Here is a 14,510-nt window from a genome sequence, read left to right on the forward strand (position 1 = left end):
AGCCTCACAGATGGCCTGCGTTTTCCATGGAGACAGATAACAGAAAGCACGTGACTTGAGCTCCCGCTTGCCTTTTGGAAGGGAAGTCATACCAACGTGTTCTGAAAGCTGGGGATGGGGGGGTTGGGGGGGTGGGGGGAGGTAGACAGTCAGCCAGATCCTAGAGATCTAGAACACCTTTAACCAAATTTATATTTAAAGAGACAGTCTCCCACTGTGACCCACGGATTAGCTCCAACCTCCAAGTCTCATGCAATGCTCCTGCCTCAGCCTCCTGAATAGCTGGGATTGTGAGTATGCCCCAATGCCCCAATCAGATTTGTACAGCCTTCACTAAGCTGTCAGGGAAGAGAGATGAAGAAGATTTCAGAGGATCCCCTGGAAGGTGACCCAATTCCCCAAAGGCCATCTGGAGACTCATTCTAGAGTTGGTATAACTATCAATGTGGTAATTTCTCAACTGCTGTATGGCAGATGTAACTTCCACAGAATTGTTTGCTGAGAGAAAGGGAGGAAGAAAATATTCATCTGCTGTGTGTTCTGGTGCCCCTGTCTCTATGGTTCCATTGCTTGAGACTTCCTACTGCCCTGCTGCTGTATTCAGACCTTGGGAGCATTGGGGTCAGGACAGGGAGTAGCTCCTTCCTATGGGAAATAGGCAATATTAAAATCACTCACACTTTCATTAGACTTTTATAATTTTTACTTTCTTTAATCCTGGAGTCTTGCTTTTAGGAAACACTTAGACTTACCCTAAGAACCACATTGCTATAGTTTGGATTTGGAGTGTCCCCGAAGTCCAATGTGTTAAGCTCAGAGGTAGTGCAATCTTTAGAAGGTGGAGTCTATTGGAAGGAAGTTCTAGGGTGCACCCTTGAACAAGATATTGAGACTCCAGCCCTTCCTCTTCCTGTCTCTTTGCTCCCTGGCAAGGTGGTTGGCTGCTTTGATCTACCATATCTGTGGCTTGCTATCTCATTACACGCTCAAAACAATAGAAGCAATTAGGCATGGACTCCAAATAAAGTTTTCTTCTTTATAAGCTGATTAGCTCAGGTGTTTTGTTACAGTAATGGAAAACTAACACAAGGCTATTAAGCCTTTCAGTCCTTCATAAAGAAGGGTTATGGACCTTCCTTAAATGAAGGCCACACCACCCAGCCTCTTTTACTGTCGAGCAAATTGAACTTTTTCAAGTTACACAGGTATTTACATATTTCTGCAATCTAAATATATACCCCAACTTAAATTTCTAAGATGAGAACGATAAGAGAAATTAGCTTCCTGGGCAGAGTTGAAGGTGAGAAGGAATCAACCTTCCAGAAAGCGAAATCACATCTAAACCTGGAGTGAATCAAAAGCACTGTGTATGTCCTCCAACACTATCTTCATAAAAATGTCCCCTGGCCTCCAGCATCAAACACAGTTTTTAAAAGCTTGACTGGGTGGCTGGAGAGTTTGCCTGGTGGGGTAGAACATGCTTTCAACATAGGCCATCCCTTCCCCCCCACAAATACAGAGCATGTCAACTATGTGCCAGGCCCCCCTACCCCAAACTCAGGTCAGCATAGTGGAACCTAAGTTATTAACACAAGGAACACAGCGGAGGGGGCAAAGTTTTGGGGGTGAGAACAGTAACAGGCTCTTAGTCCTTCAACTCCATGTGCTCTTAGATGGAGAGCGGGGTTACACATGATCAACTGTCACAATTAAAATGTCATTCAATACCAAACCCACTGACTGCATGTGACCTACTAGGGAGTACTGCCTAGCCATAGACAGAACTGCAGAACGTTGCTATTTCCCCTCGGGGCTGACTTGCTAGAGATGCTCCCCAATGCTGTGAGAATTGCCAGAGAGGGTTTGACCCAGCATCACAAGGGAAAGATCTAAACTCAGAATGCAAAGCACAGTTTCTACTTCACACATCACCTTTACACCACTGTAGAGTTGAAAGTCTAACTGTACTTGGTGACTATCGGCACCGTGATTCAACACACAGACAGCTCTTCTGTCCTGTTGTTTGACCAACTGACCATTTAATGCAGGGACAGACACTGTGCCCACTTCTGGGGAAGACACAAAGATGAGATAGATGTCATTGTGAGAGCAGGTGTGAGGAACAGGGGCCAGGTGTCCAACACCACAGCGGGGCCAGCAGCCTAAACACTAAGGCTAATGTTCATTCCTGGTACTGGAGACAGACAGACAGACAGACAGACAGACACACACACACACACACACACACAGAGAGAGAGAGAGAGAGAGAGAGAGAGAGAGAGAGAGAGAGAGAGAGTGCTCATGTTTCTACGTTTTGAAAGAGAAAAGTAATTTTTCTCCCATGAGAAAAAAAGTAGAAGTAGATGCCTGTCTGGAGAAACACACCCAAGAGGGCTGCTAACAGGGCCCATCTTGGAAAGTTAAGAGACTGAACCCAGCAATGACATCAGTGGAGAGGTTTTATTGGAGGAGTCTGGAACCAGCTTACCTGAACTCCTGATGGGGTTTTATTATGCATCTATCTGCATTTTAATCTCAGAATCAGAAGACAAGTATAGAAATTCTTAAAAGGGCACCTGACAATTATATTTAACAAATATGTATCAGATGCTCACTTTTTACTGGAGACTGGGGCTATATCAGTATCTGAATCAGAACACGCTGACTGATGAGATTGTACCAGGACATAAGGGAGACAACAAACACTGAGACTGAAGTATAGAAGATGCTAGAAGATGCATGCTATGGGCAAAAGACCCTCAAGGAATGAGTGCAGTCTAGTAAAGGAGATGAAGAGTCCTTGGAGGAGGAGCTTACTTTTGATTGGCAGGTAAAGGCTGTCTTGTTTGAGAAGGTACCATGAGTATGTCCCCCCAGAGCCTCTGGTGCTGAATGCTCAATTCAGCAGTGCTTTGTAGGTAGGACTTTTGATGTACTCATCAAATCATAAGACTTCTGACTTCATCAATGGGTGAGTCTACTGACCAATTCCTAATTTGGTGGCATTATTGGGAAATGGTGTAAATTAGGAAGCAGGGCCTAAGGAGGCCGTCACTAGGAGCGTGCCCTCAAAGAGACTGGATTTCCAGCCCCTCCCACCTCTCTCCCTCTGTCTCTGTGCTTCCTGGATGTCATGAGGTGAGCAACTCGGCTTCACAATACACTCCCTGCCAGGTATTCTGTCTTCCTGTGAGCCCAAAGCAACCTTACTGTGAACAAACCAAAGCCTCCAGACTACAAGCCAAAATACAAAAAACAAAAACAAAAACAAAAAAAAACCCAAAACAAAAAACAACAAAAAACTGTCGTGGGCCTAGGTGTTTGTCACAACAACACAAAGACTGACACTATCAGGATGGTGTAGTTTACTGATAGTGATCAGATGTTTCTTAGTACTATCGCTGTAGCAGACAAGGGCAGACACACTGGAATACAAGGAAACCTGTGTCAAAGATCACAATCAGAAAGCTACGGTACTCATTCTCACTAGTGTCTAGGTAAAGCTGTGCCAGGAGTTCAGAAATAGCAGATGGGACTCAAATCACAGGCATGGCAAAGACTAAAGTTTGGGGCTTTCACAACTACAACGCTGATGTCTGTAAATGGAAGATTGTTGAGAACAGGAGGAAATGGGGCATATTGGCAGCTCAAGGTCAAGGACCTGGGGGTTAGATGATGTGACCTTTTTGCAAAGGTTGGAGTTTATAGCCCAAGGCCTTAGGGAACTATTTTAAGAAATTTTCCAGGTGGCAGAGCAGAAACAATCTATTGTTCAGGGTCTTGCACACTGTGGGATTCAAAAAGGAGTTCCTGGGAAGAGGGGGAGAAGTGTGTGGAAAGTGAGGGTATTCTGGGAAGGAGGAGAGATGTGAGGACCAATGCATGGCAGTGATGCTGTGAGCATCAGATCTGACGTGGGCAGACGGGAGCTTCCTCCAGCAGCACTGGGGAGGGCAGGCTCGAGGCTGAGGGAAGAAGGTGATGATTCAGGAGGTTTTCAATACGTATGCACTGCAGAGAGCCAAGAAGGGTGTTAAGATTAATAAAGAAATTAAAAACAGGCTATAATAACAATGGAAAAAGGAAGCCAACTAGAATGGGCAACTAGGCTGTGGCACAACAGCGAATGTGGACCCCATTTTCTTGAGATAGTTTCAGCTGCTCGAGTTGCTGCTTCTGCAGTGGCAGCAGCTGTGTCGAATGCCTGCTGCAGCTACGATCTGGACACAGAAGCAGACGATACGGCTCAGTGATACAGCCTTTACCTAGCATAAGGAGGCCTCACGATTAATACCCAGTACCCAAACAGCAGCAGCAGCAACAACAACAACAACAAGAGCACCTGAAGGCATGAATATGCTTCTTATAGTTGTGACTAATTTAGAATGTATTAAAATAAGCGAAAGAATGGTTGTATTTGATTCAACTGGTGTTGAGCGCTATGAAGAGAAATATCTCTACTGGAATTAAGAAAAAATAACCAAAAAGAAAGAAAAAAGAAAGGGAAAGGAAGGAAGGAAGGAAGGAAGGAAGGAAGGAAGGAAGGAAGGAAGGAAGAAAAAAGAAAGAAAAGAGGGGGGGAAGAATTAACCATTATGACTGTGCTGGCCAGTTTTCCATCAATTTAATACGTGCTGGATTTTAGAAGAGAGAATCTCAATTGAGAAAAGGCCCCCAACCACACTGGCCTGTAGGTAAGCCCGTGGTGCAGTTTCTTGATAGGTGATTGATGTGCGAGGACCCAGGTCACTGTGGGTGGTGCCACACCCTGGATGCTGTGAGAAAGCAGGTGGAGTGAGCCAGTTTATAGCATTCCTTTGTGTCCTCTGCATCAGTTCCTACCTCCAGGTTACTACCCTGTGTGAGTTCTTGCTCTGACTTCCCTCAGTGATGGACATGGATGTGCAGCTTTGAGCTGAAATAAACTCTTCCCTCCCCAAGTTGCCTTTGGTCACCGTGTCTCATCACAGCAGCAAGACAATGGCCAAAGCGATTCTCAGCTGCATCTTTAAGCAATGGACAAAAAATATCCTGAAAGTGTTGTATTAAAATAATTATCTTCAATTAGGAGTGCTTTTGCCAACCCAGAATGGCATTTATAAATTAGAAAAAGCATTATAAAGGCATAATAATAAATCTAGCTAAATGAAACCTTGATAAGCATATTATTAAACTCAAGATACGTAGTCCTGAAGTGCAGAAGATTACTGAAATTACTAGGCTTAATTGATTTACATTTTAATCACTCATATGACATTTTTACCAATTCATCTGACAACGGAGGCTAGCTCTCAACTTGACTGCTCTGCCATCCCATAATGAACCAGGAAGGCACAAGGCCAACCTGTGAACGCGGTTTATAAAGGAAGACAAACAAAACAAAACAGAGCTCAGAATCAAGTACTCTTCTGACTTGGGGGTGTGAGAGATAATGGGACAAAGATGTGAGGAAGGGAAGGGGCATGGGCCAGAAGTAGTTTTGAAGTCAGCCTCCTTTTAAACACAGATCACAGATAGCAGCTTTGCTAATGCTCTCTGTTCTCAGTCTCAACGGCAGGAGGGAGAATGGAAAGCGAACTGTAAGCAGAGGGAGGCCTGGGCTCGAATCTCCTGGGTTCTTCCCAGTAGCAGATCCAAGCCAACTAGGTCTCGCAGTATGACCACTAGATTTCGTTCAGTCTGGAGGGAAATGTCTGGAAGACAACATTTTTTTTCTTTCTTCTTAGACATTTGGGGAAAATCATATTTGACTTCTACATGAATTCAGTCCTGATGAACCCAAAGTTTCTGTGTGTACTGTGACCAACGTGGAGTACCTGCACACTCTGTGTCAACTATAGGTAGGCACAGCACTTCACCTGGCAATCGTACTGCTGCATTTTTTCAGGGTGGCTTGGCTTTCCAAAGGCCCCTCTCCTCAAGAGCCTCTCCCCCCATCCCTCACCCCCCAACCCCTGCTGGAATGTCAACCGCCTTGATCTTGTGCACATCTTGGGCAAGAAGCCACAGCTCCGTGGAGCCAGTTCATGAATACAACAGCCATGTCATGTCCAGAAGACATTGCTTTGCAGAAGTCTTCCTGGACCTTCAATTCTCTTAAAATGTCTCTGCCCACTCTTCTGCAATGTTCTCAGAATCTTGGGACGAGGGGGTATGATGTGGAGGTCTCATGTAAGGGAGGTGGTGGTGGTCAAGGAGAAGTTGGAGTGGAGCAATAAGGGCCGATGGTGTATAACCTCACTGTAGGCATGTGTGAAATTACAAAGAAAACAATAATAAGAATGCCCCCTTTGAAGACAGCACTGAAAGCCTAGTGAGAAGCAATGGTTCATCCTCCCATGGGCTACAGGTCAGAGGGAAGCCATGGTCTGTGCTATTTGATGTCTTGCTGGAGACAGAAAAGGACAAAGGAGCAGGGCATGTGGGCCTCTCGAGAGGCTGTCCCTCCCTGTGGGCCAAGTGGAGGATCCAAAGGAAAACTGAACAAGGTTTCCTGTTTCTTGTTCTAAATGCAACAGTAATTCCCTTAGGCTCTGATGGGGACAGGGCTAGTGGTGATGGTGGTAGTGATGATGATGATGATCCCACTAATGACTTAAGCATGTAAATCAGAGTTGTCACCCAAAGGCCCCTGTGTTAAGGGCTTAGTCTCAGACTGTCACTTTTGAGACATAGTGGAACCTTTAAGAGGTAAGGCACAGTGAGAGAAAGGTTCCTGCACGTTTCTCCTTGGAGTGTCAGAGCCCCGATTCCTTTCTGTCTCCTCCTTACTTCTTGGATGTTATGTAGTAGACTGTCTATACCTCCATCATGATGTTCTTCTTCATCACAGGCCCAAGGTGACAGGATTCTGTGAGTACAGAATCTCTGAAGGCATGAACTGAATTAAAACTTCCTCCTTGACCCTTTTATACCACTCCTGGGCATATACCTAGAGGATTCTCCAGCATGCAATAAGGACGCATGCCCCACTATGTTCATAGCAGCCTTATTTATAATAGCCAGAAGCTGGAAAGAACCCAGATGTCCTTCAATGGTGGAATGAATACAGAAAATGTGGTATATTTACACAATGGAATACTACTCAGCAATTAAAAATGATTTCATGAAATTCTTAGGCAAATGGTTGGATCTGGAAAATATCATCCTATGTGAGATAACCTAATCACAAAAGAACACACAAGGAATGCAATCACTGATAAGTGGATATTAGCCCAGAAGCTCTGAATACTCAAGACACAATTCACATATTAAATGATTCACAAGAAGAAGGAAGGAGAGGGCCCTGGTCCTGGAAAGGCTTGGTGCAGCAATGTAGGAGATTGCCAGGACAGAGAAGTGGGAGGGGGTTGATTGGGGAATGGACAGAGGGAAGAGGGCTTATGGGACCCATAAAGGGGGAACCAGGAAAGGGGAAATCATTTAGAATCTAAACCAAGAATATAGAAAAAAATAACTTCCTCCTTGTTTATCCACACAAGACTAGCTTTGGATCAGTACCTTTCACTTTCCGACACAGGTAAGGGATGGACTCATGGGTGCTACTCCTCCTTGAGAATGTATGGGTAGCTAATGATTGCTGGGGCAGAGGGAGTCATGTCCTTGGTGGTCGGACCCTGACAGGTTGCTTCATCTCCATTTTATAGCCTGTCAATGTTCACTCGGATCTAATTAGGTTTAGTGGGTCACCAAAGGAGAAATTAGGAGGGGGACTATTTGGAAAGTGAAAGAAAATTCTACAGGAGAGGGAGCGGTCAGAATAGACTAATTAGTAGTATATCTGATCAAATTAAATTGTATGTGTGTGTAAAGTTGTTAAATGAAAACAAAGCAAACCCTTTCCTCCTTGTGAGTTGATTTTATACAAGTATTTGCCCCAGTGACAGAAAACACAATGAGGATACCAGGGATGACACAGATGGTGACAGGGACAGTATTAATCAGCTGCCATCCCTTATCCACTGCATCTGTGCCAGACCTGAGCTAAGCACTTGTATGACATCACCTTTCCAAACCCTCACACTGCTCTTGCTGGCTGTGACCTGTGATGTCCCCAGTGTACAACTGGGACGCCTGGGGAGGGGCTAATGAATACAAGGAGGCAGTAGCTTCCCAGAAGCAAGGAAACACGTGTGTTTTAATTAAGACATGCCTGTTTTTAAAACATCTCCCTACTGTGTGAAGGTCTGGCTCCTCAACTTTGTGTAACTGATCAGGCCTCAGGAGGTCTTCAGGGATGAGGGAAGCGATGATCTTCTATACACGCTAAGGTTATAAAACAGAGGCCGGTATGAACAGATTCGAGTTGAGCCTTGGCTAAGGAAGGACTGTAATCTTACCCTGTGCGTACCTGTGTATGGGTTCTGTGAAGGATGCCCACCCTGGACCACCAGGGCATTAAGGGCTATAGGGCATTCTCTACCAAGTGCCTATGCTATGGACTACAGTGAGAAGACCAGCAGGTGCCAGTTTAGACTGGAATAAGCTTGAACCTGCTTCTTAGAAAATACTATACATCGTGTAGAGTTAGAACAATGTTAATTTTGAAGCCAAGGCAGTTGAGTCCAAATTTACCCCCTGGTGATATAGTGAACTTGAGTTCTTCTTAGCCTCTATGGGGCAGGGGGTGCTTCTTTCCAGGGGTTTCACAAAGAATCTGGCCTTAGTCCTAATACTACAGGTAGCTATGTGGCCCTGTGTTGGCCAATTGCCTTGTTCCTCCAGTGATTTACTCATGGATGAGACTAAGAAGTCAGACTCAATTCTGGATCTTGTTGGGACTCTTTATTTATTTATTTATTTATCTATCTATCTATCTATCTATCTATCTATTTATTTATTTATTTATTTATTTTTGGTTTTTTGGATTTGGTTTTTTCAAGACAGGGTTGCTCTGTATAGCCCTGGTTGTCCTGGAACTCACTCTGAAGACCAGGCTGGCCTTGAACTCAGAAATCCACCTGCCTCTGCCTCCCAGTTGTTGGGACTCTTAACTGACAGGCTATGGTTTCGAGAGGGGTTACAGACCAGATGTGTTACCACCATGGTCAACATTGGAGCTACAAAGTAAAAAGTCTTTATCCGGCTTTGATTACTAGTAAACAGTCCATAAGGTGAGAAGAGATGATCCTGTTATGTCAAATGCTTTATATTTCATAAGCATGGCCTGGAAGTGAGAAGGCTATTTCTGGTCCAAGACCGCAGACTGCCAAGGAACGCAGAGCATGCTTACCAGGCTGGAGAAGTAGTCCCATTTAATCCTTCAATTACACAGACACCAGATACGGTGTTACAATTACCAATGTGCTGGGTGTTATCAGCAGAGTTCCTCCTGAGATAGTCAATGCAAATTCCTCCCAGGATTTACTCTTCAGCCACTGAAAAATGTAGTGACTACAGAATCTTAGCAAACAAGTTCTCACTCATTTGATCCACACACTATACGTGACCTGGGAGCAGAACTTGTCTGCTTAGCTTGTGGATGAATGTAGAAAGCCCGTGTTAATCCATAGACATTCTTCAAGTAATGTGGACTTTTTATTCATCAGGTCTAAAGTTCTTGCAGTGACATAATTTGTGCCTTGCAGAGTCAAATCAAACCTCAGCTAAGCCTGATTTCTCCTACAGAGATCAGTGAATTCTTTCTGTTAAGCCAGATAGTAAACACACTCTGGGCTTCATGGACCAGACAGTTTCCATTGTAAATGATCAGCTCTGATGTTGCCCTATGAAGGCAGTTACAGGTCAACCTATACAAATGGACAACACAGTGTTCTAATAAAACTTTATTTATAAAAGCAAGCGTCTAATCCTCAGGTCAATACTTCTCCTGTGGCTCAGAGCTGCAGGTGACCTTCCTGCCACTTTGAGGGGTAAGGCTGACTTAGAATTGAGTCAGGACAGGAGAAGAGAACAAAGGATGACTTGGGTGACAAGACATTGTTATGTCACCACAGAGCCTTGGATCCAACAGAACCTGAAATGATTCAAACGCTGGACACCTTTCTCTCATGAGCCAATAGCTCTCTTCCGATTAGGTTAGGCAGGGTTAGGGCACACTATTTGCAAACCAAAGGAAAGGACATGAATTTTTAAAATATGCATAGTCTCAGCTGTGTTGAGAGTCTCCTAACCTAACCCAAACAAAGCCTATGGCACAAACCAAAATCTCTGTGTAACCCAAAATCTCCTGATATTGGCCTGTCTATTGAGGGCAAGATGCCAAAGAATCCTATCAAAGCATGCATTCCATTTAAGTACCATTCTTGAGTCGATTTCCTCTTAGGCTGAGTTCTCATTTCCTTCCTCCGATGACATGATAGTTTCCTTATGTGGCTCCCATTGGCTCTCAGACCAGTTTTTCAGTGCCATTTATCATTTCTCTAGTGACTATGTGGAATCTAAACAAGATTTCTGGGAAGGATTTTTTTTTGGGGGGGGTTAGGATATTGATTCTTGGTAAAATAACTCGATTTTCTTTTTCCCTTTCTAAGTGTATGTGTTACTTTCTAACAATAGCTCTAACTGGACTTGCCTTGACTAGTGCTCAGAAGGCAAGCAACCTTGTTTGCATATTTCCTAAGAATTTAACTGTAGAGAGCCTTCCTTATTGGGGTACCATGCTGCCTGGGCAGGAACCTGACATTGAGCAAGGACAAGGGCTTCAAGCAGGAATCTGACATTAGGCTGTAATAGGGAAGTAGGTTAAGGCACGAATTTTAATCTTAAAGTGGAACGAAAGAAGCAGGCTTCAGGCAAGATTCTGGGCTTGGACAAGGAAGTGGGCTCAGGTATTTTGGTCATTATGACAAGCCCTTGGAAACGACTGTCACAGGACTTTTCTTATTGCCTTGAAAATTTTGTGTTTACTGTCTTGCTTGTTCCTCATTGTACTACTATTGATCTTAATACCTACATGTAATTAAATTGGTATAAAAGTGGACTGGAAATTACTAATCCCTCTTTCAGTCTCAGAAGTGACTGGGGTCATGCAGCAGTTTTGTCGAATTGTCTCTTTCTTTTTAATCCTTGCTCCTGCGCTGGAGAACCTGTTGGCTGACTGAGCGGACTTGGTCATTTAACAAGGAATTTTCTATTTCCCTTGTCTCAGAACACATATAGATAGTGAGTTCTATTAGTTCATTTTCAGAGTGAATGTCCTTTCTTTAGCATCCCATCTTTAGTGACTTCTAATTATTCTTCTCCATTGACTGACTTTGCCCCGTAAGAAGTTTAGAGGGTCTGGAGAAATGGCTCCACTGTTAAGAACACTTGCTGCTATTGCAGAGCGTCCAGGCTCAGTTCCTAGCACCCACATGGAAGTTTATAACCAGCTATAACTCCAGTTCATCCTCTTCTGGTCCCTGCAGCACTATGCATGTACACAGTACATGACCACACATGCATACATGCAAAACACTCATACGCAAAGCAAAATTAAATAAATCTTTTTAGAAGTAAAAAAAAAGTAATAATTCACTTTCAACTTAGTGCTCATTTTTCATATTTTAAAATTCTTATGACCAAATATACGGATGTATAAATTTGGACTCTGAACATCAAAGCTATAAATACCCATCATCACTTTGTGCTGAGACTTTATGCAAATTAACCTCTCAGAACTGTATTTTGCTAATTTCAAAATTGGATTAATGGCATTTATTATGTCAATGATAAGCATCATTAGGTTAGCATGTAAAACTTGCAGTTATTGCTTATTTAATAAGTGATCAATAAATATTGTCTGGTTTCACAGTTTGGTTATTGATTGCTTAGGCCTGCTGCTCTATCTATAGACACTTGGTGTTTCACCTGAGCCTCTGGGTTTGCATGTGAGCTAATTTGTCTTGGCTGGAGGGCATCAGAAAACAAAGTTAATGACCAGGAAATGGAACTTTTCCTTTCTGCAGAGAATCAGTGTCAAGTAACTGAACAGCGGTTTCACCTGGGACTACTCCACAAGTTGCTCAAGGGGAATTTTGCTAGAATTTGGGCTTATAATCTGTCCACCATCTTTTCCTATTTCCTTGCAATATGGTATTCTAATTGATATAGCGTTTTTGCAGTTTTTCTCTAGATTTCTTAATAAGAATTGTTGTAACTAAATTAGTTCCAAATGAGCTTGTGAGTCCCTTCTCTTTGCAAAACCTACTGTTGACTAGTTAATTTATCTCTGTGGTACTTGTGTGGAACTTGGAGTTGTGTGCATCTTAGGCAGGTGCTGTATCACTTGGCTGCACTCTAATCTCTTCTTTCCAGGCTGCCTGGACACTGATAAGACATTGGGTCTAGAAAAGAAAGCAGGGTCACTGTAAGAACAGGATAAATGTCACGACCCTTGTTCCCATAGCTGTCCCTTATGGATCTTTTGAGAGAAGTATAGTTGGCCTTCTATATCTACATAAGGAGTCGACTAACTTTGAAAGTATTCAAAAGGACTTTGGTCTTTATGAAAAATGTACACACTTTTCTTGCCATTATTCCTTAAGTCATTATATTTCATTCAATATGATGACTGTTTATATGCCAATGACATCAAATCATGAATAGTAAACCATCTAGAGATGATTTATATTATATAAGAGACTGTGTATAGGCTCTTCTCAAATGCTATACCCTTTTGCATATGGGACTTGAACATGCAATTTTTTTGGTATTTGTGGGGACCATGATTATAATGCATTGACTTGACAAAATTTGTCAAGCATTTATCAGGCAAATCAATACATGGGGCTATTGACAATTCTGTGGAAATAGAAGAAACTCTTATTCTATAAAACCAAAGAAGAGTCAAGACTGTCTCACCTCCAGGAGAGGATCTGAGAGAACACACCCAGAATCTACGTGCTGAAAGACAGAAAGCGTTGGCTTTGTAGCAGAATGACCTTCAAGGGTATCATTGAAACAAAGCCAAGTCCTGAGTCCAAGTTCCAAAATCAAAACACCATCAGTATCTGGAGGCAGCCTTGACTTCCCAAGACTTATGTTCAGAAAACAGAAAAGTCACTGATCTAGACGTATGTCTGGGAATGTGGAAGCAATATGCAATTTCTAGGACCGAAATTGTCCACTGAAACTGCAGCCAGAGTTCCTCTCTCCAGCACAGCCTCCATGAGGTATAGCAGTCTGGCTTGGCCTGACATCCTCTTTATTCTCCTAGCCAAAAAAAGACAGTGAGGGCCAGGTGGGTTAATGGCGTACACAGCTGTCTTTCCTGATGAGATTTCTTCTTCATCTACGGGAAAAGAGTCTTCGTCTGGTACAAAGCTCAGCAAAGAACAGGTGATCGCTCAATGGGAAGGCGTCCTATGGAGCTCATCAAATAGCCATGCTGGCTACTGGGAAACTGCTAGGGAAAGTCAGGCTCTGTCTCTGAAAGGTCAGACCTGTGCTATGGCAATCTCACCAAGCCACAGTTCCTGCCTTTGACCCTACTGCAGGGTGAGATGTACTAATTTCTGTACGATCTTCTCATTGAAAACATACGTAAGTGCCTATAGTATTACAAGAGCGTCAACAGACATCTTTTACTAACCATACAAATAGTGGTTGGTCGTTCATTGTTAAGTGCTTGGGTAGTTATGATGACGGTGGAGCCTCCTTATGATAAACCAACAATAATACAAATAAAAAAAATACAGTAAAAATACAAAAGAAACAATCAGAAGGCTAAATAAGACAGGACTTCATTTTTAAAAAGATTGTCAAGAAGCCACTTGATGAAAATTCAGATTCCTCCAGGGTCAGCACTTAAGGAAATCAAACAAATGCTGAAGGTTTCACTTGGTGCCCAGAACTCCATTCTGCTCATCAACTACCTCCTTTTAAATTAGCTGCTAATGTAGGAGTGTGAGGCCAAACTTAGACCACTCAGAGTGAGCCAATGAGGTCCTGCTGTTGGAAATAAAACAGAGTGGGGACTCCCACTGGGTGTACTTGCCTGGTGGGAATATCCTATGGGGCCACATACCTTTCTGCAGAAATAAAATGTTTTGACTTTCCAAAATACTTGGAACTGTACAGTAATTTTCTTGAGACCCCAGACCCATTTCACACAGTAAATCACACTCTATTTACCAAAGAACAAATTGACCATGCCCTGCCAATTCCCTTTTCTTCTTCCTTTATAGTGAACACAAGATTGATTTTTGCTCATTTAAAAAATGTTTCTTAGCCTCCCATCACAATAGGTGTGTCCTGAATTGATCATTTTTTGATAAATGAGATCTAGGCCATCAAAGGGTTTTGAATGTCTCCAGATAAGGCTAATGGGAAAAGACTAGACACTCTACCAGTCTCCTTTTCTCTTAAGGTTCCTAGAACAGAGAAATAATTGCTGGAACATGGTACCATTAGGGAGAACAGGCATCGTCTTACAATTATGAAGAAAGTGATTTAATAACGTTTTGTGGGCCATTGTATCTAGCAGCTTTGAATGACTACCTTTGCACTTCTATTATGTGAGCGATAAATACCTATTTAACCTATATTATCCCTATTTTATTTTATTT

At 42.9% G+C, this 14,510-nt stretch overlaps 1 protein-coding gene across 1 annotated transcript in view; it reads right to left on the bottom strand.

Moving 5' to 3' along the window:
• The window catches only part of Phactr1 (phosphatase and actin regulator 1), a 276,311-nt gene that overhangs the window by 184,425 nt on the left and 77,376 nt on the right, over positions 1 to 14,510 (bottom strand). The window lies entirely within an intron of this gene.

The sequence above is a fragment of the Apodemus sylvaticus genome, chromosome 14 (genome assembly GCF_947179515.1).
Source record: "Apodemus sylvaticus chromosome 14, mApoSyl1.1, whole genome shotgun sequence".
Lineage (NCBI taxonomy): Eukaryota > Metazoa > Chordata > Mammalia > Rodentia > Muridae > Apodemus > Apodemus sylvaticus.